Genomic DNA, 21,178 nt, shown 5'->3' on the forward strand with positions numbered 1-21,178 from the left:
GTAGGTGTTTCACTGCAAATCCAGCATTTTCCAATCTTCCGTATTTTCCATCTTTCTCTTAGTTTTGGCATACGATCCATTCATAGAACTTAATATTGTCTACCTTCTGCCTCGAACTTTTCTCAGGAGCATAGGGGATAGAAGAGGATCCTTTAGTAGCTAGTTTCTTCTTAACCAGTTAACCACTCAGTTTCTTTTTTTTCTTCCCGGTCAGTTTCAGCATTATCATTTCTTCACCCACTCTTTCTACTACAGCTTCATTTATTTTATCTGTACATTTCACACGCCCCATTCTTCACATCCACATTCCAAATGCTTCTAGTCGTTTCTCTTCACTTCGTCGTAACGTTCATGTTTCTGCTCCTTACAATGCCATACTCCATACAAAACACTTCACTAGTCTCTTCCTTAGTACTTTTTCTAGAGGTCCGCAGAAGATGCTTCTTTTTCTTTTAAAAACTTCCTTTCACATTGCTATCCTCCTTTTGGCTTCCTGCCAGCAGCTACTTATAGTATTTGAATCTATCCACTTGTTCCACTGCCTCATTTGGAATTCGCACGCTTACCTTCATTATTTTTCTTCCTATGACCATAGTCTTTATCTTGTTTGCATTTATCCCATAGTACTGCTCACAGCTGTCATGTAGCTCCAGTAGCATATCCCTTAGTATCATCTCCTCTTCTATCCCCTTTGCTCCTGAGTATACAGGGTGGAAGTGAAATAACCTTGCAGCTTGAAAGGAACGATAGGGGTACAAGTAAATAAATAGAAAACCTATATTACGTTTTGTGATTAAATGCACGAACAGTTAGAAAATTAAGTTTGAAGTTTCAGCACTCCGGCAACATCGTCGCTAATACACTCTACTCGTGATATAGATGCAAGAGATCAACTAACTCTAATGAGTCTCGTACGTAAGCTCCAAGACGTTACCACTTGCTCGCTTCGTGCATTGGCTTGAATTTAGGGGCTTTTTTTTTTAATTAAATTTACATGAAAAACATGCACGCTGTTGAAATACGCCAGAGGGATAAATTATTCTTTATGCTCGACCATGCCGAAATGTAGTAATTATACACCTGGTAGCAGTCCTTTAATGCATGTCATTAAAGTACACATACTCATTAAAGTACAGATGTTCAGCCAATGACAAGTCAGCTTTATACCGTTATAAACCCTCAGCCAATGACAAGTCAGCTTTGTACCGTTATAAAACCGCAAGTATCGATTATTCTCGGATATGCAATCGAAAGAGAATTAGCGAAAAGTCACGGAGGCTGGAAATCCAATACTGTCGCAGAAGATTAAGTTCTGTTACTATAATAATTAGCGTTAATTGTAAATAATATTCAAATAAATTCAATTTGTCATCTTGTTTTTCAATGTCTAATTTAATTTCAATGTTATATCAAAGTTAATATTTAGTTTACTCTGTAGGTTCTTATAGGCTATCAAGGTCAATGTGGACATCTATTCCTCGGAAAAAAATCAATACTTTCGCGTCTGCGCACATCTCACAATTTACGAGGTATTGCTCAAGGTCAGTTAGATACAAATGAAATGAATAATTTCAAGTTAGATATATGGTCGAGCATAAAAAGTCGTATGAAACTCGCCTATAATGGTAATTAAGAAGCCCTTATGAAAATTATGAAACTCGCTTGCGCTCGTTTCATAAACATCCATACTCGCTTCTTAATTACTATCATTATAGGCTCGTTGCATAATGTACTATTATTAGATTTTCTATCGACATGGACAACAATCACGATCCTACTCGCAGTAGTTGCCAAATAAGAGATTGTTAAACATTTGCGAAAAGGCATTTTTTTTTCTGAAAAAAGAAAACGATGAATTTTCACCAATATGATATTATCGTTTTTTGTTACATATAACATGAGCTATTCGCTCTGGAAATTTACAAGGCTATTTATTTCACTTCCACCCTGTATATACTCGACTCCACCTCCATCCGCCACGCCACTGCCTCTGAAATATGCGACCTGTTGGCGCAGAATGCTAACCCACTTTTTCACGCACTGGATGTTCGTGCGTCATATCTCACAGAGCGCCGGGGGCAGAAATTAAAGACCATTACTCTAAGTACAGCTTCCCGCTGCGTAACAAAATCCCTCGACGAATGCCAAGTTCAACTGTTTGTGAGGTCTCTGAATGAAAAGTAGTTAGTAAATAAGAGAAACAATGTAGTCCTGTCAGGCAGGTAGCCGGGGCCAGCTTTCCCCACAGATTTGTTTGACCTCTCGCGACCAATAAAATTCCACCGATTGTTGACAGTGTCACGGGTCAGGCTCGCAGGTACGAACCCAGATGAACAGAGTTTATTTTCGGCCGGTCCGAGTGTAAACTTACTACACACAACAGCTGTGTTCACTAGGGAATCCTCCTTACTTGTCTCAATGGAAAAATGGCGTAAAGCAATCTGAACGAGCTATATGGCTGCTAGGGTAAATATCTGTAGTGTTCGGGTAAAGGAGTATAAGTCTTTTTTTATCCAGGTGGAATTTTGTTCCCCAGATAAACACACAAGTTAAATTATACAAGTGGGTGTGCAAAAATCAAAAGAATACTAGCAGTTGATGTGTTTTATTTGTGTAGAATAGTAATATACGTTACATGAGCGGTATGTTGACGTTTTCATGTTCGAGGAAAAGATTGAAAAAGCGAAACGTAGTTGAGCTTTTTTAATTTCCGAGAACATGAAAACAAACATACCGCTCGTGTATCGTACATTATTTTGTGCGAAGATCGTTTATTACATACCTGAAAGACGAATTTCTAATTAGTTGCAATGAAATCTCCATGTTGGTTTCTGTTTAATGACACCAACTTCGGAAAACCAAAATATCTTTCTTCAACATTGTTGCTATAAAATGTTTTCTGTGTTTACTATACTCCAGCAGGCCGTGATATACGTCTGTCTTCCCCCCCCTCCCAGTCTATAAATGCGAACTTAAACGGTAAGGTTATGTAATGATTTATTTTTTCATTTTAATATTTTAACAATATTATTTATATAACATATTGCAGTAATAACATCGGCATCTGGAATCTCGTTGATTTTTTCACGGCTTCCTTAATGTTAATTGTATCAGGAATGCAATAAGTTTCGTGGAGTGGTAGACTTTACTTAATTTTTGAAAATATTTAAAAACAATAATTAACATTGCAATTTAGGTGAAATTGCAGTGGTAAGTTTCCAATTTATAATTATTACTATGTTAAACGTCTCTAAAAATAATACGTTAAAAGCCTAAAGCAGTAAAATGAATGTCGCGCTTAAGCGGTAAGAAGAGGGAAATTGTTATGTGTGTTACGTTGGGAATACTGAATGTGGTATTTCACACTTACCGCGTATTGGTTCTGCGCGGAAAACAAGCAAATACGCACGATCTCGCACAAAATTATTTGTAATAAGGGTTCCAAGTTTAATTTTCATTTATCTCCGAACTCATTTTTATGACTTATCTCCCTTTACCCAAACACCACAGATATGGTGGGAAGATTGGGATGAATTGCGGAAAGGGACATAATCCGCAAAGGATCAGTGCTTAGTATTATTAATTATTTTATCATATATGCAATTACAATGATTGCTATTTACAGTATGTAAGCCAGCTTAAGTACCGATTGGATGAAAAATGCGGAGCAAATAGCAATTCTTAAGGCATTGCAGGAGCTTGAAGCAATACAAGACAGTATAAACGCGAAAAAAAAGAGTAGCAGTCTGCACAGACAGTAAAATAACTCTGTGTTTAATAAATGACAATAAGAAACAAAACACGTTAATAGCTAACATCATAAAAACAGTTCGTACCCTTCAACAAAACAAGTAAGCTGGGTTGAAGACCATAGTCGGCAATGAAATGGCAGATTGTTTAGCAAAACAAGCTGCTAACAACGACATTATAGGAATATCATTTACAGAAAAATCCCAATATCAATAATAGCTACACAAATAAAAGAAATAGGAATACAGAAATGGCAAAATAGATGGAATAAAACAACCAAAGGTGCAATAACGAAGTCCTTCTTCCCGTCAATTAAGCAGAGACTGAAATTATCAATACCTTCGACTCCAGAATTCACAGCAGTTATCACAGGACACGGCAGAACCAAGTCATACCTTCACAGATTCCACATCATAGACGACCCAACATGTGCATGTGGTAGAGGACAGCAAACAGTGAACCATCTTATTTATGAATGTGCAGACACCACACAGCAGAGGACGTCGCTCATGAGAGACATCAGGATTAACGGAGGAGATTGGCCAGTGACTTGTCAACAGCTTATGAACAGTTACCTCAAAGTGTTTAATCAATTTATAAAATCTATAAACTTGTGACAAAACAGCAATTAATATAGTGTAAAACAAAACTGTGTGATAAAACAGCAACTAAAAGTGAGTTTAAAAATGTGTGATACGAACAGGCACTACTACAGTGTTAAAAATGTGTGATACAACATAAGGACGATACATACATACTTACTGGCTTTTAAGGAACCTGGAGGTTCATTGCCGCCATCACATAAGCCCGCCATTGGTCCCTATCCTGAGCAAGATTAATCCAGTCTCTACCATCATATCTCACCTCCCTCAAATCCATTTTAATATTATCTTCCCATCTAGGACGATACATAGACATTTTAAGTAAATTAAGATTAACAAATTGTAAATATTGTATTTATATATTTGTACTACATAGAAAGTGAAAGCATGTAGTATTACTTAGGTAATGGGGCATGCTGTAATTATTAAAAAAAAACATATATATATACATACACATATAAACACATACAGGCAGGAGGGAGAGGTGGCCGACGTCGAGGGGGGTCAACAGTCACCGGAGCGGCGGAGACGACGGGCGCGCACCTGTTGGTCCTGCGGTGAACCTGGACACTTAAGGAGGGACTGCGACCGATCTGGCCACAGGCAGAAGAGAGAGGTGGCCGACGTCGAGGGGAGCCAACAGTCACCGGAGCGGAGGAGACGACGGGTGCCCACCTGCTGGTCCTGCGGCTGACCGGGGCACTTAAGGAGGGACTGCGACCGATCTGGCCACAGGCAGGAGACAGGGTGACCGACGTCGAGGGAGCCAACAGAAGTCACGGGAGCGACGAAGACAACGGGCGCGGACCTGTTGGTCCTGCGGTGAACCTGGGCACCTAAGGAGGGAGTGCGACCGATCTGGCTCCAGTCAGGGGCGAGAGGGGGCCGATGCTAGAAGGAGCACGTCGACGCCGACATCACCGTTCCCTCGGCTAATTCTGAAGACAGTGAACAGAAGATGCGACGATGGGCTGATTGCTGAAGGACGGATAAAAGGCCGTCCATGCAGAGTACTGGTGGACACCGAGGCGATGCTCACTATCGCCAGGCCAGAAGTGCGTGGCCTACCTGGGAGGACGCCGCTGCGCCGATACGAGCTACGAACTGCTTCAGGCGAGAGCTTGCCCATTCAGAGAGAGGTCTTCCTGGATCTGACCTTGGGGAAGAGGAAACTGGAGATGTGAGTGTTCGTCGCCATCACTGAAGGGTCGTTCTGGGACTCGACGCCATGCGGTTACTCGCTACAACGGTGGACGTCCAACTCCGTATCCTCCGCCTTGGTCAGGATGACATACATACATACAAACATATATATATATATATATATATATATATATATATATATATATATACAAACATGCATACAAACATACATATATACATATACACAAACACATATATATATACATACAAACATACATACATACAAACATACATATATACATATACACAAACACATATATATATATATATACATACATACAAACAAACATATATACATACATACAAACATATATATATACATACAAACAGACATATATATACATACATACAAACATATATATATACATACATACAAACATATATATATCTATATATACATACAAACATATATATATATCTATATATACATACAAACATATATATATATACATACATACAAACATATACATACATACAAACAAATATTTATACATACATATATATAAACAAACATATATACATACATATATACAAACAAACATATATATATACATACAAACATATACATACAAACAAACATATATATATACATACAAACATATATATACATACAAACATATATATATATATATATATACATACACACAAACATATATATACAAACAAACATATATACATACATATAAACATATACATACATACAAACATATATACATACATACAAACATATATATATATATACATACAAACAAACATATATACATACATACAAACATATATATATACATACAAACAAACATGTACATACAAACAAACATATACATACATACAAATATATATATATATACAAACAAACATATATACAAACAAACAAACATATATACATACAAACATGTATATACATACAAACAAACATATATATACATACATACATACAAAGAAACATATATATACATACATACAAACATATATATACATACAAATATATATATATATATATATACATACATACAAACAAACATATATATATATACATACAAACATATATATACAAACAAACATATATACATACATACAAACATATACATACATACAAACATATATACATACATACAAACATATATATATATATATATATATACATACAAACAAACATATACATACAAACAAACATATACATACATACAAATATATATATATATATACAAACAAACAAACATATATACATACAAACATGTATATACATACAAACATATATATACATACATACAAAGAAACATATATATACATACATACAAACATATATATATACATACATACAAACATATATATATATACATACATACATACATACAAACAAACATATATACATACATACAAACATATACATACATACAAACACATACATACATACAAACAAACATATACATACATGCAAACAAACATATACATACATACAAACATATATACATACATACAAACAAATACATACATACAAACAAACATATATATATATATATATACAAACATATATATATATATATACATACAAACAAACATATACATATATATACATACATATACATACATATACATACAAATATATATACATACATATACAAACATATATATATACATACAAACAAACAAACACACATATATATATATATATATATATATATATACATACAAACATATATATACACACAAACAAACATATATATATACACACAAACAAACATATACATACATACAAACATATACATACATACAAACATATCAAACATATATATACATACAAACATATACACACATACATACAAACATATACACACATACATACAAACATATATATATATATATATATTTATACAAAATATATATATACAAACATATATATACATACATACAAACAAACATACATATATATATATACATACATACAAACATATATGCATATTGGTTCGACGAGCTGCGAGCTGAGTAACTGTTGCAGCGTCCTGGCGGAAGCAACGCGTCAGGGAGTCTTGGGATCGACGAGCCGCGAGCTGAGTAACTGTGGCAGCGTCCAGGCGGAAGCAACGCGTCTGGGAGTGTTGGGTTCGACACGCAGTGAACTTGAGTAACTGTGGCAGCGTCCAGGCAGAGGTAGCGCATCTGGAAGTGTTGAGTTCGAAGAGCAGTGGACTGTCCCTGGATGTCTTGAGTTCGATATACCGTGAACTTGAGTGATTGAGGTAGAAGAACTAGCCAAGATGAACGATCTGTGAACTGAGAAGTGACAGTTTTGTGTTGTGAATACTGCTTTGTCAACATTAGTTGAAATTAAGAGCACATTGTTGTTCTTCTCAATAATAAACTTGAATAGTCATTGTCGTCTGTGGAGTGCAATAACGACTACGGTGTTTTAAAAGATATTTATTACTAGTGTACATAATATTAAGCCTAATATTGAAATTGAAGATAAAATTATTCCAACTGGAATAATTTTATTGGTATGGAATTGGGTATTTCATTTTGGTTCAACATATAAAATTATTAAACTTGCGTAACAGATCAGTGTTGAGTGGATCACCTATTGTTGACGGGAGTGTTTAAACCCAGAAATAAAGTCATTATTGTTGTGAATAAAAGTAGCATTATTGTTAAATTAATTCACAATACTATAGAAAATTGCAACTTTTTACGATGAATAAAAATACTACATCTACAATATAAAAAAATAATAAAAGTTAGCTTTACTGTTTACAAATAAGTACGTTATAGTTGTGAATAATAGGAACAAGAAAAAAATAAGAACTTGACGCTTGTTTACGGGTGTTGCCCACTGGCAATCCCAAGATAACTCTATAGTCTCATATCACTATGCCGTTTTCTTTTTAGCCTTCTATTGGCTGGATTTTGCTGTAGATTAGCGACAATTACTCGAAGTAGCGGATTCATGTGGTTAAGGATGTAGCTCTGTTTTAGGACCTCCATCACCTCAGGAATACAGCAAGTCCTTGTTGCTATTCTACACCAAGGTGCACCAGACATTAACCTCAAAGAGCGATTATGCATGACCTGTATTCTTCTTATTTGAGATGCAGAAGGAGATCCCCAAATTTAACATCCATAATGCCACACAGGGCGCCCCAATTCAAATATAGATGTCTCTTGTTTTAACAGGTAGATTCTGTGTCTAATTTTTTAAATAAAACAATAGCTGATATATGGTTATGCCAAGTATGTTTACTATGTAAGATTAATCCAAGATATCTGACGATTGAGCCATTGGTACTACTGAACCACATAATGTTAGTGGATAATTTGCAGCGTTCCTTTTAGAAGTAAATTTGACTAAATGTGATTTTTGAAGATTCATAAATAACTCGCCATTGCTTACACCATGTGGAAATTTTTTTTCACATAAAATGTTCAGTTCTTCTGCTGCTGATTCACAAGTATCTAAGGATAGCAACATCAGCAAAATGGTCTATTGTTATGTGATCTTGAGGTGGAAAATCTGATGTATATACAATCTAGAAATATTTCCAAATGGGATAAAATCATTTTTAATTGTTTCCTTATGACTCTGTATGTTAGAGTGTTTATTCGTTGCGATGTAATCTAATGGTAACCAATAATAGTAATAATAATAATAACAATAACAATAATAATACGCTGTCGTTTGCTGCTCATAATGATGATTATGATTAGAGGGCACTAAAAATTTCAAAAATAGGCATGCACATATGCCATTAAAAACCAGCATATATGCACTGAAAATAAAAAATATGTACTATTAAAAATGAAAAACTGATTTTATTTTAAGCATTTTACTTTCATTTACCGTTCACATAATTAATATCCACAATATTTTAAATCTCTTATATTTTCTAAATTCACATAAAAATCGGAGTTAAATTCACATTGAAATTGAACTAAACACCTACATTATACATTTATAAATAAGGCGGTGAATTTATCCTATTGTACACAAAAGTTCAAGATCTGTGAAATTGAAGTTGCAATAAACCACTACATTTTTTTTTTTTTTTTCAGAAAAAGATTTTCTATCCCTGAACTTGCCGTTAGTCTCCCTACTCTACAAGTGTAGCTCCCAGATGTCGGTAGTGTCAAGAAGTGTAGACTAGTTGCATACTATACAAAGTGCACCACAGGCACACTTGTAATGAATGAATTGAAATGATGATGATGATGATGATGATGATGATGATGATGATGATGATGATGATGATGATGGAGAATTGTTGGGATGTCCAGAACAATGAGTTTAATAATGAGTGGATTATTGATGGTGATGCCGCCATCTATGTTTTGTCAGATTACAATAAGTTAAATAAAATTGAAAAGAAACTACGTATACTGTCTCCGTGTGTCGTAATTTGCATATCGCGATTTTCTATGTTTTAACATTATTTTGAGGGTTGATTGATAAGAAGGAAGAAAAAAATATCTATTTATATGCACTGAAAGCGGAAATATGCATTAACTCCTGAAACGTGCATATACAGTAGAACCTCTATTATCCGTAGTAATGAAAGAGGTGTATTCAACGGTTAATCGAAAAAACGGATAATCCATACCATAAAAGATTTTTGTGAATGAAGTGAATAATACGAGTAGTTACACTGTCGTAATTTCCTCCGTGGTCTTTTATTTGCTAGGTAGTAAGTCTGGTTGTCAACGACGGGTTTTCAAGGGGCTAAGATACTCCTTGTAATGGCTGTCTGGAAAGATAGGAATAGTGGCGGTCTCATGTTGTAGATTTATATACTTTAATAAACACTTGTTCTTGATTTTTATTAAATGCGCTCAATTTAACTCCAGTCTCGCATTCTGATATGACAAGAGCCACAATTTCTCTTTTCCCAAACCACTCAATGATTTGCACTTTTGCCCATACTTAGCACAACGTTTTCTTTTAACATCCGTGGAAGACAGCTTATAAAGAACTTATACAGCACGGCGCGCCAACTCGAACAGTAGACCATACTGTGTAGGAGTAAAGGCTTGTAATGATTAATAAGTTAATGACACACTCTAGAAAAAAGTGCGTACTAATATAATGTCATAGTACTTCATGTACTGTATTTCTGTAGCAAAAGGAAAGGTGAAAGACAATCGGATAATAGGGTGACGGATAATCGGGGTTTCACTGTATATGCATTATATTAATTGCACAAATTTGTATAGCTTAATGAAAGTATGCTTGTAAATTGAATTAATCTGCTTACTTTGTATTATATATGTTTGTATAGTTTTAGCCGATGAATTGTATATGCTTTACATTGAATAGTAATCTGTATAGCTCTATTGATAAATTGTGTTTGTAATTTGAAGTAGTTTGCATGATATGTATTATCAATTTCTGTATATTATCACAAATGATGGAATTGTTTATGCCTTAAATTTAATTAACTTGTTTTGTATTATACATATAGCTCAACTGATGAATGATCGTTTGCGTTTGTAAATTTAATAATCTGATTGGCTATGTATTGTATATTTTTAGTAGAGCCATCGATGTAGCTCAGTCGGCAGACTCGCTGGGATGCTGATCCGTAGCTGCGTTCGGGCTTGGGTTGGATCCCCCTTTGGCCTCATTGAATGGTTTCCTCCGAGGTTTTCCCCAGCCGTGGGACTGAAGCCGGATGGTCTATGGCGAGTCCTCGGCATCACTTCATTTCACCCTTTTGATTTGATTACCTGGTTGGGTTTTTCCGAGGTTTTCCCCAACCAAAAGGCAAATGCCGGGTAATCTTTTGGCGAATCCTCGGACCTCACCTCATCATTGTAGAAAATTACTAAATTGTAAAACTGTAAAAATTGTAAAATGTTGTAAAAATTGTAAATGTAATATTGTAAAATTTTGACTTGTTCCACATTTTATAGCTTCATTGCTCATGTAAGATCTATGGAATATAATAAATGAATGAATGAATAAAAACTGTCATTTGGTTGCATACTCTTGAGACGCATGTTATAAATCATGGTACCATACTGTTTGGAACTAAGGAATAAAACATGCAAATATTCTCATCCGCCCCCTAATGATGATTAATATACTCGCCGAAATACACTTAGTGGTTAGCCGACTTATGGCGGCTGTTTTATTTCTGTATTATTATGTGGCATTACTGCCCTGACAGCTGGATCCGAAAAGATCTTTTTTATAAATGAATAAAATTTCATTTAACAAACACGGCACTCGATTGAGCGCTTCAAATCTCTTCCAATTGTGGGCATCGGCATCGTGCATTGTCGCTCCGCCGGCCGTTGAGAGGAGATGAGAACAAGAGGGACGTTGACCCGCGAGAGAGGTGCGCTGCGGGCAACAAGGGCGCACGGCGATGTCCACCCACGTGCGCCGGCTCTTTGTTTCGTGTGTTCCACATAAACGAGGGAGGCATTTCTTGCAAGCTCCTTAATGAAAGCGAATGGTGATGACTGTGGTAGTTACTGATGGTTTTTTTCATTTCTCTCTCTTGAGGCCAACCATGGTGTGGTGTACTCTTGCTTGAGTCTGGAACAAAGGCTTGAACTCTGACAGAAATGTCAGAAATTTATGTCCTACGTTAGATCTGACCTCCTTAGTGTCCGTCTTCCTTGTAGAATTGAACATTTGGCAGCTACTACAGCTATGAAAGATAATACTCCCTGACCATTCTAATTTTCAACTGTGTGAGGGTTGGTAGAATGCTGGAGGAATTCATAGTTTTTTTTCTGCCCAAGGGCAGGTCTTTCACTGCAAACTCAGCATTCTCCAGTCTTCTCTATTTTCCGTCTTCCTCTTAGTCTCCACATACGATCCATATACTCGTATCTTAATGTTGTCCATCATCTGATATCTTCTTCTGCACCGAAATTTTCTTTCATTCACCATTCCTTCCAGTGCATCCTTCAGTAGGCAGTTTCTTCTTAGCCAGTGACCCAACCAATTCCTTTTTCTCCTCCTGATCTTTTTTTTATTACCGATACTAAGTTATATTAGTTACAGGTTATAAATTTACTTACTTTAAGTTATTTATTAAAGATATAAGTATTCAAATATTATTATTCAGGTTCGGATAAAGTATGTAATGATTAATTTTTAGTCCTACAGAATGTATCTTATGGTAACAATGGTTATTAGTGGAGAAAAATTCGCTCCGGCACCGGGGATCGAACCCGAGTCCTTGGTTCTAGGAACCAAGCGCTCTAACCACTGAGCTACGCCGAAATTCAATCCACAGCACCGGATCGAATCCCCCTTCTCTAGTGATTTTCCCTTTGTGGCCTTACTCCAAGTTCGACATATATGTTGACATATATTAAGTCAACTGCCATTATACAAAGAGCGCACTCAATTGAGTGACTTGATGACTGAGATTCCACAGTAGATTATGCACTGTTGGGCGAAGAATCTAAGTAAAGATTAATTTTTGGTCCTACAGAATATATCTGTTATAGTAACAATGGTTATTAGATTCTTCGCCCAACAGTGCATATATACATGGAATCCCGGCCATCAAGTCACTCAATTGAGTGCGCTCCTTGTCTAGCCTAATGGCAGTTGACTTAATATATGTCAACATATATGTCGAACATGGAGTAAGACCACAAAAGAAAAATCACTGGAGTGGGATTCGATCCGGTGCTGTGCACTGAAATTCGGCGTAGCTCAGTGTTAGAGCGCTTGGTACGTAGAACCAAGGACCCGGGTTCGATCCCCGACGCCGAAGCGAATTTTTCTCGTCTAATAACCATTATTCGGATAAAGTAGCTGTATCAGGATAGGCTGAATACAAATTCTGCGTTTTCTACCTACTAAAGTCGGATGTAAGTGAAAGTGAAGTTGAAGTGACGTTCCTGAATAGGGCCCTAGAGTGAACACTGAGCGAGAATGAGTTTTAGTCATATGACATCTAATTTTCCACAAAGTAAGATTTTAAAACAGATACACGAAAGATAACCTATTAAGTTGTTCAACGTAGGATATGTATACTATTTTTTTATTTTATTGGGTTATTTTACGACGCTTTATCAACATCTAGGTTATTTAGCGTCTGAATGATATGAAGGTGATAATGCCGATGAAATGAGTCCGGGGTCCAGCACCGAAAGTTACCCAGCATTTGCTCGTATTGGGTTGAGGGAAAACCCCGGAAAAAACCTCTACCAGGTAACTTGTCCCTGCCGGGATTCGAACCCGGGCCACCTGGTTTCGCAGCCAGACGCGCTGACCGTTACTCCACAGATGTGGACTATGTATACTGTGCACAAACTTTTTACACTGAAAGATTTTGAATAACTATGAAACTCCAAGCGTCAAGTGTACGTATTAGCCCCGGCGTACATCCAAGGTGTCGTCGAAATACAGCAGAAGACACGTGTAACAAATCAAGCTGCATCATCGCGAAGGATCTTAACGCCCCTAGAGCCACTCTCGCACTGAAAGTTTGCTCAGCGCTGAGTCTGCTTTTTGTTGTAACAATTTAACATAAGAACAGTACGGGCGAAGTACCGGCCGGGCCTTCTTCGTAAGTGAAGGAAGGCATTCTGAGGCCGTATCGTCATCAGACGCCCCAGCCTGCCCGGCGAATTGCTTCTAGTGGCAATTAGTCTTGTATTCGTTAAGCCTGAATTTGAACCCGGGTCTATGCGTGTTCTTATTATTACCTGGTATTGCAGTGTCAGGTTGCGTGAAACGCACAGTCGCCCCTTTTGTTATCGATCAACAAACACTCTCCCGTGTCAAGACCTTCTAGAATCTACGCCTACACGACAGCGCGAGCAAAAGACTTCAGGTGCGTTCACAACAGTGCAACAAGCCGCTGTGTTAGACTTGCTTGTAACAAAATGTTATCCGTTTAATGTCAAGAGAAATTTTTAAATAAGTAACTCTAGTACTAGCACTTCCAGCTAGAGATACGGTAGACTCCAGTTTGATTCCCGGCAATGAATACAAATTTCAGCGCTCATCGAAACGGAGCACATTCAGAGTGGGAGTAATTGTAACTGTGCAGATTTTAACAGTTTATCTCTTTGATAGGGTACAGTAAAAATCATAATACCATATTAGTCCCAAATGAATACTTTTCTCAGAATTTTTTTTTTAACAATGTTTTACTCGAAAAGTAGCCTACAGCCTGAAGTCCAGGGCTGCCGAACTTTAATTTCCTTTAAATGTAAATTAGAAAAATATCTTATGATGAGTTGCCAGACCTAACGCGTTACAAATATTTAATGGAATGTGTTACACTGTATTTATTTATTTTTTTTGTTTCTTATTTTTATTATCTAAATCGTGTTTGTTTATCACTTAACGCCAATATGTATCCCACTGTGTTGTTGTTTTTTTATTAATCTATTTTTGTGTACATTTTATTCAATTGTCGGTTTATGGTTTAATTATGTAAATCCTACTTAATTGTAATCTAATTATAATATGTATACTCATGTGTTTATTTTTAATTTTTACTGTGTACATTTTTTATTGAATTATTGGCTTCTGTTTTTATGTGATTCGTATTTGATTCTAACAACATTAATATGTATTTCACTATGTTTATTTTTATTTTATGAGGTAAATTTTATTTAACTACCTCTTTTGATCTCATTATGTACCTAAATTGTATCAGTATGTAATTACTCGTACTTAATTCCGATCCAGTTTTATGTTCAACTGTGTAAGCAAGTTTTAATCCTGGTTGAGTGTAAGAGAAGGCCTTACGACCTTAACTCTGCCAGGTTAAATAAAGCCATTATTATTATTATTATTATTATTATTATTATTATTATTATTATTATTATTATTATTATTACAGATCTCGTATTATACAACCATTTCGGACCAACTGAGAATTCCAATGAAACATTTTTTTTTTCGGAAATATTTGTTTATTATTAGTGTGAGACATAGATAAGGTTCTAAAATGAAATATTCTAATTTCTATTTTCAAAAGGAAAATATTTTACAAGTTTTAATGGACATTGACTCTAAGTAGTCTTGGCTGTGTAATAGGTACTGTTTTGTTTTATAAGTTTACTACACTTATTCATAGAGAGATCAGCTGTTAATGTATGTTTTTCAAGGAGCTATTGTTGAAGAAATATTTTGAGAGCCTGCACTGATAATTTCAGAGCTCCAGAATTAAGAACCCTTTTACTTTGTACTGTATTATTTCTGCCACTTATTTTCAAAAGTTTGGGTTAATAAAAATTAGCAATCTTACAGTTAAAATGAATATTTTGACTTAGGTTTTGAAAATGGAAAAATGAGGGACTTTAATTCATCTTTAACATCCGTGACAAAATGTGTGTAACATCCGTGACATGGAATAAACAGCTATAAACTATGTTTTTGTGTACTAATTGGATGCCACGAGATTTGCATAGCTTTCATATGGACACCATGAGAATTAATCTCTTTTTGCTTGAGGCAGAGACCTGTGTTTACTCTTTTTGTTAATAAGGTGCAAGTGAGTTTACAAATCTTGTAACATCCGTGATGGAACCTTTTCTTTATTTTCTGCAATAATAATAAATTTTATTCAACAACGTTTTTTCTGTAAAATGGTACTGATCTTGTAAATTGATTGTAATAATAAAAGTTGGCAAAAGTATTTTCATTTTCAATATATAGAGTTTGAAAATAGTAAAAAATGAAACATCCATGACAACTGGAATGGCTGTACATCTCTAACTCTGTGTAACATCACAGTTTGCGGTGAGGGGAAGAGAGATAGTAGAAGTTTGCAATGCTTTTTAATGCTCTGACGCCCACGACCAAGATAAGCCACTTGAAATTTACAGGTCTCTCACCGGCAGAGATATAATAAAAGAATTGTATCATGTCTTGTTTTAATCGGTGCCTTTCGTCAGTCTAACCCGACTGCGGGCCATCCCAGTACGTGCGACTATACCGATAGTGTACGTAGGAAAGGTGAGACATTGAAATATCTTAAACTTCCCAGCTGTAAGGTAAATGCCAGATAAACCCATAGCGAATCTTCGGACTCGCCTAGTAAAATATCTTCTTTTTAATATTTTATTTAACAACGCTGTATCAACTGCGAAATTATTTATCTAGCGTCGGTGGAGTTGATGATAGCCAGATTATGGTTTTTAGCGAGATAAGTCAGAGGTCACCCCATGGGATTGCCTGAAAACATTCGCCTTACAGTTAGGGAAAGCACGGAAAAAGCCCACCACATAATCACCCCTATTGGGAATCGAACCCACGCCCGAGCTTTGTCGATGACAAATACCATCTCACTTGATATAATGCCATTAAATAATCAAATTAGACGTGCTGTAAATTGCAATAATTTTGTATAATATTTTCGTATTGCGCTGTCGTTGAATGTCGAGGGAGATGTTTTTCGTTAAGATCATGCATTGTCTGTTGTTATACGAATGTGATGAAGGATCAGGAAATGTTTCGCATTACCCACAGATTTGACAGCATCGTTTTGATAAAGGAGAATGTTTTAGCGACCGTCGCAGAGATAACAAATTCACTGCTTTCATATGTCTTTCTGCAAATACACAACTGCCAAGGATACGCAAGTTTTCTGGCTTAGGTCAGTGGCATATGAATAGCCCAGGCAACTCGAGATGGCGTTTGTGGGATATGAGGCCACAGGGGATCCTGAAATGTAACCAAACATAAGACCACTTCACACAGAATCGCCATTAGGGCAAATAAACAAACTTCAAAAACCCCACGTTACAGATCTCGCCCTCTGTGCCAATGGCTGGAGAAGTACAAACATTTGTGAAACACGCAGGGGGGAAAGAAGGCAGTCCACAGGAGATTATAAACCGAAAATCTTGAATTTCACATGCTTTTTTCCACTTTTCGGCGAAGAGTCTTGAAAACATTGAAGAATAAACCATTCCGGTCTACCCAGGACGCCTTTTTGCTCTATTTGATGTTTTACCAACTGTTGCGGCAAATTGACGTTGAGTGAAATGTGCAGTTTATTTTCGAAAATGAAAACAGAGCCTTCAACTGAGTACAACCATGAACACCCATGTCCAGTACCCCTCCCACAGTTTTAACTCTAGACTGTTCCAATATTGTTTTCAAAAATGTAGTGGCTGTGGTCTTTGGACACAGAAACTTACTTTAATCCGGGCGATGACAGTGATTTAGTGTATTATTTCTTTCATAATTTTCTGCCCAAGAGCAGGTCTTCCACTGCAAAACCAGCATTTTCAATCTTCCCTATTATCCGCTTCCCTCTTAGCCTCCGCATACGCTTCGTATATCTTAATATTGTCTATCATCTGATGAAGATATCAGATCTGCTCCGAATTTTTTCCCGTTCACCATTACTTCCGGTGCATCTTTCAGTAGGCAGTTTCTTCTTAGCCAGTGACCCGTTTTTTTTCCTCTTCCTGATTAAATCCAGCATTAATCTTTCTTCACCCACTCTTTTTGGGATAGCTTCGTTTCTTTTGCTGTCTGTCCATTTCCACGCCCCATTCTTCTCTATATCCACATTTCTAGTCCTTTCTCTCAATTCTTTGTAATGTCCATGTTTCTGTCCCCTATAATGCCACACTCCACACAAAGCACTTCACTAGTTTCTTCCTTAGTTTTTTTTTTCCAGAAGCCCGCAAAATATGCTCTTTTCCCTATTAAATACTTCCTTTGTCATTGCTGTCCTTTTGACTTCCTAGCAGCAGCTCGTGTTACTATTATTTCACATAAAAGAATCAACGTTCAAGCGAATCCAGGTGCAGGTGGTTCTGTCAGGTCACTTCCCATGATGTTCTCTCGTATGTAAAATTGGGAACGATATGGGTTGCTGTGCTAGTCATCGTCCTCGCCTACCATCCCATCATCGTGGTTAATTAATTCCTCGTTACAGAATCCCCCACTTTAGAAAAAGATTCAATCTTACCAAACCTTAAAGGCAAAATTTCAGGAAGTCCTACTTCAAAATATTGGGGATATTTTAGAGCCAACCATTGTACCGAAGTTCGAGCCTTGATTATGAAATCGAAATATATCTGAATTTAGAATTTATTATAATTGTTTTAAATGTCAAGAGATGTTGTTACAGTGGGTTGACTGTATGCCTAGATAGGCTAAAAGAACTCGTAACAAATTATTCACTTCAAAGTGTGATGAGCCCTTAAGTCTGTCCTGTCGTCACTCGTGAGGATCTCTTATTCAGCTAGTAATTGAGGGGTTTGCCGGAAAAAGGGCGTATACGTCAATATGGTGAATTGAGATACAGGCAATCTAAGATTTTAAAACGCACCTGAATAAAATGTTATACAGACAGTGGACAAAATTATACATGAAATTAAAAATCTTAGCGAGTATAAATGTTTTGTAGCATTTAGGCAATTTATATTATTAAATTTCCTTATATTTGTACTATATAAAACTTCGGTCTACACGCCCTTTATCCATATAATGATTTGCTTAGGGGATTTAATGTAGATTTCAGATTTAAATTTCACACGGAATTGAAACAAAGATACATTTTATGACATTTATTATCTACTTCTAAAGTAATTTACATTATTTCAGATATACTGAGTAGACATTAAGTACGCAAAGCAAAGTCTCTGAATATAACAGAAAAAGAAAATCTCCATTTTGTGTGAATAAATAAATAAAATTTATTCTTTGTATAATCCTGATAACAATAAGCCCAAAAATCTGAATATTGTAACAAATCTCTTTATAGAACATAAAATATTTCCGTCTGAATCTACGAGTTTCATAAGTTTGTTTACTCTTAAAGCAAGGACAATAATGAACATAAAAAGTAGTCAAAGGAAACAACTGGACTGACTAAATTGAACTATATACATCTGCTTAGTCTCTACCAAGAGAAAACACACACAGTGCAGTATGCGGTAACGCTCAGCACTAGCTCTACTTGTAGACTGACTGACTAAATCGCGCACGCACACACGCAGCCCTGTCCTGCAGGTATGTACAGTACAATCAAAACAAAATTTCGCTACTATAATTAGCGAATTATTCACTACATTTTAAACCGTTTTCCCGAAGAAGGGCGTAGAGGTCTATCCGCCTTTCTTCCGGGAAACCCCTCAATTCTTTCTCTCTTGTTTCAAAAACATCAATAAAGTGAATGGCAGAGCAAGGCATTTAACGAAATGGAGATCGAACATTGATAGGAGAAAACAATCTGGAATAGGTATCACGTGGAGAAATTTGTATTCGTATGACTTTAGATAAAACAAACCTTCTGTTCTTTTCACATACCAAACCTGCCGAATACCGACACAACTATTCAGCGTCCTGCAGGTTGGGAATCTCCGAGTTGGTGCATTTTTTGTCGACGTGTTTACATTATGCATGACACATACTCGGGCAGCATTAAAAGGTATTTTAAGTGGCTGAGAAGTTACTTGCATTTGTGGCTTGATATAACGAAGACTGAAAATGTAATCCCTCACATTCCAACTTCTCCTGATTCGTAATATGAAAGAGGAACATCTAGCATCCAGAGGCCGAATAACCTAATCTATTAAGAAAAAGAAAATAAATTAATGGTTGTGATTCCAGCAAAGAAGGTCGAAATGCAGAGTGTTAACTAACGTGTGGGAAAACTTTGAAGAATAGATAGAGTGCCTAAGAATAAGCGATTTCGTCTTGTTTCTAATAATTACAGGTACTTTTTAGTCCATACATGCTTCCTACAACTTTATAGTTACATCTTTGTTTATGAAATGTATATATAATGCTTACCCACTTTATTTTCGTGATTCGGGTTCCGTATACTGCGGATAGATGGCAGGACTGTCATTCATTTTCAAGTTGCACACCACTTCGACCGGCCACGTCATGCATGATGTGATTCTGTGAAGAATTATGTCGTGTATTACAATGAGTATATGCGTAAGTGTAATGTAGGGAATGGGTGAGGATGATGATGAAGGGAGAAAGGGAAACCCGGTGCCGGCACGTAGCTACTCCTGTCGAATAGCACCAAGGGGGCCGCCAGGCTTAACGTCCCCATCTGACGGACAAATCGCTATCAACAGTGACATATATGCCTTCTCTTCATATGCAGAGAGATTTTGGACTTTATTTTGTATGAACATTTCTGTCCCCGCCGGGAACCGAACCCAGGCCAGCTAGTCTGGAGGCAGACGCGTTACCACAGAGCTAACTCGGCGGACTCTTTGTTTATAAAGTCAATATATTATAATTGTACACATAGTGCTCAAAATGGTCTAATACAGGCTTATTAAGTTCTAATACAGGTTTATAAGTGTCGCATCAAGGACTGTTTTAGTCTTTCATATTCTAGGCATCTGTTTTATCTGATACACGCTGGTGAAGAATTTCTATGTTCCCAATAGGTAATGAAAACGAAGTATTGCTTTTAGATGTTATAGAAGTCCAATGGATTAAGATGAGGGGAACGAGAAGGCTAGGATGTTGATTTCCCTCGACATATGCATTTATTAGGCAATTGTTGACTTAGAATACATTTTGACCACAAATGCAATAACAAAATAACAAATACTAACAAATCTCAATAGAAAATAATAAAACACGAAGCTTCCGCTATCCGTTGTTTTAAGTTTTTATTTTCTATTTTACGACGCTGTATCAACATCTAGGTTATTTAGCGTCT

The 21,178-nt window shown here is 36.3% G+C and overlaps 1 protein-coding gene and 2 non-coding genes across 8 annotated transcripts in view; 1 reads left to right on the forward strand and 2 right to left on the reverse strand.

Annotated features, from left to right (window-relative positions):
- The window catches only part of Eph (Eph receptor tyrosine kinase), a 1,260,465-nt gene that overhangs the window by 1,154,902 nt on the left and 84,385 nt on the right, over positions 1-21,178 (forward strand). The window lies entirely within an intron of this gene.
- Positions 12,708-12,780, reverse strand: TRNAR-CCU (transfer RNA arginine (anticodon CCU)). Its single transcript has one exon. It is a non-coding gene; the product is annotated as a tRNA-Arg (tRNA).
- TRNAR-GCG (transfer RNA arginine (anticodon GCG)) lies at positions 13,729-13,805 on the reverse strand. Its single transcript has one exon. It is a non-coding gene; the product is annotated as a tRNA-Arg (tRNA).

The sequence above is a fragment of the Periplaneta americana genome, chromosome 15, assembly GCF_040183065.1.
Source record: "Periplaneta americana isolate PAMFEO1 chromosome 15, P.americana_PAMFEO1_priV1, whole genome shotgun sequence".
Lineage (NCBI taxonomy): Eukaryota > Metazoa > Arthropoda > Insecta > Blattodea > Blattidae > Periplaneta > Periplaneta americana.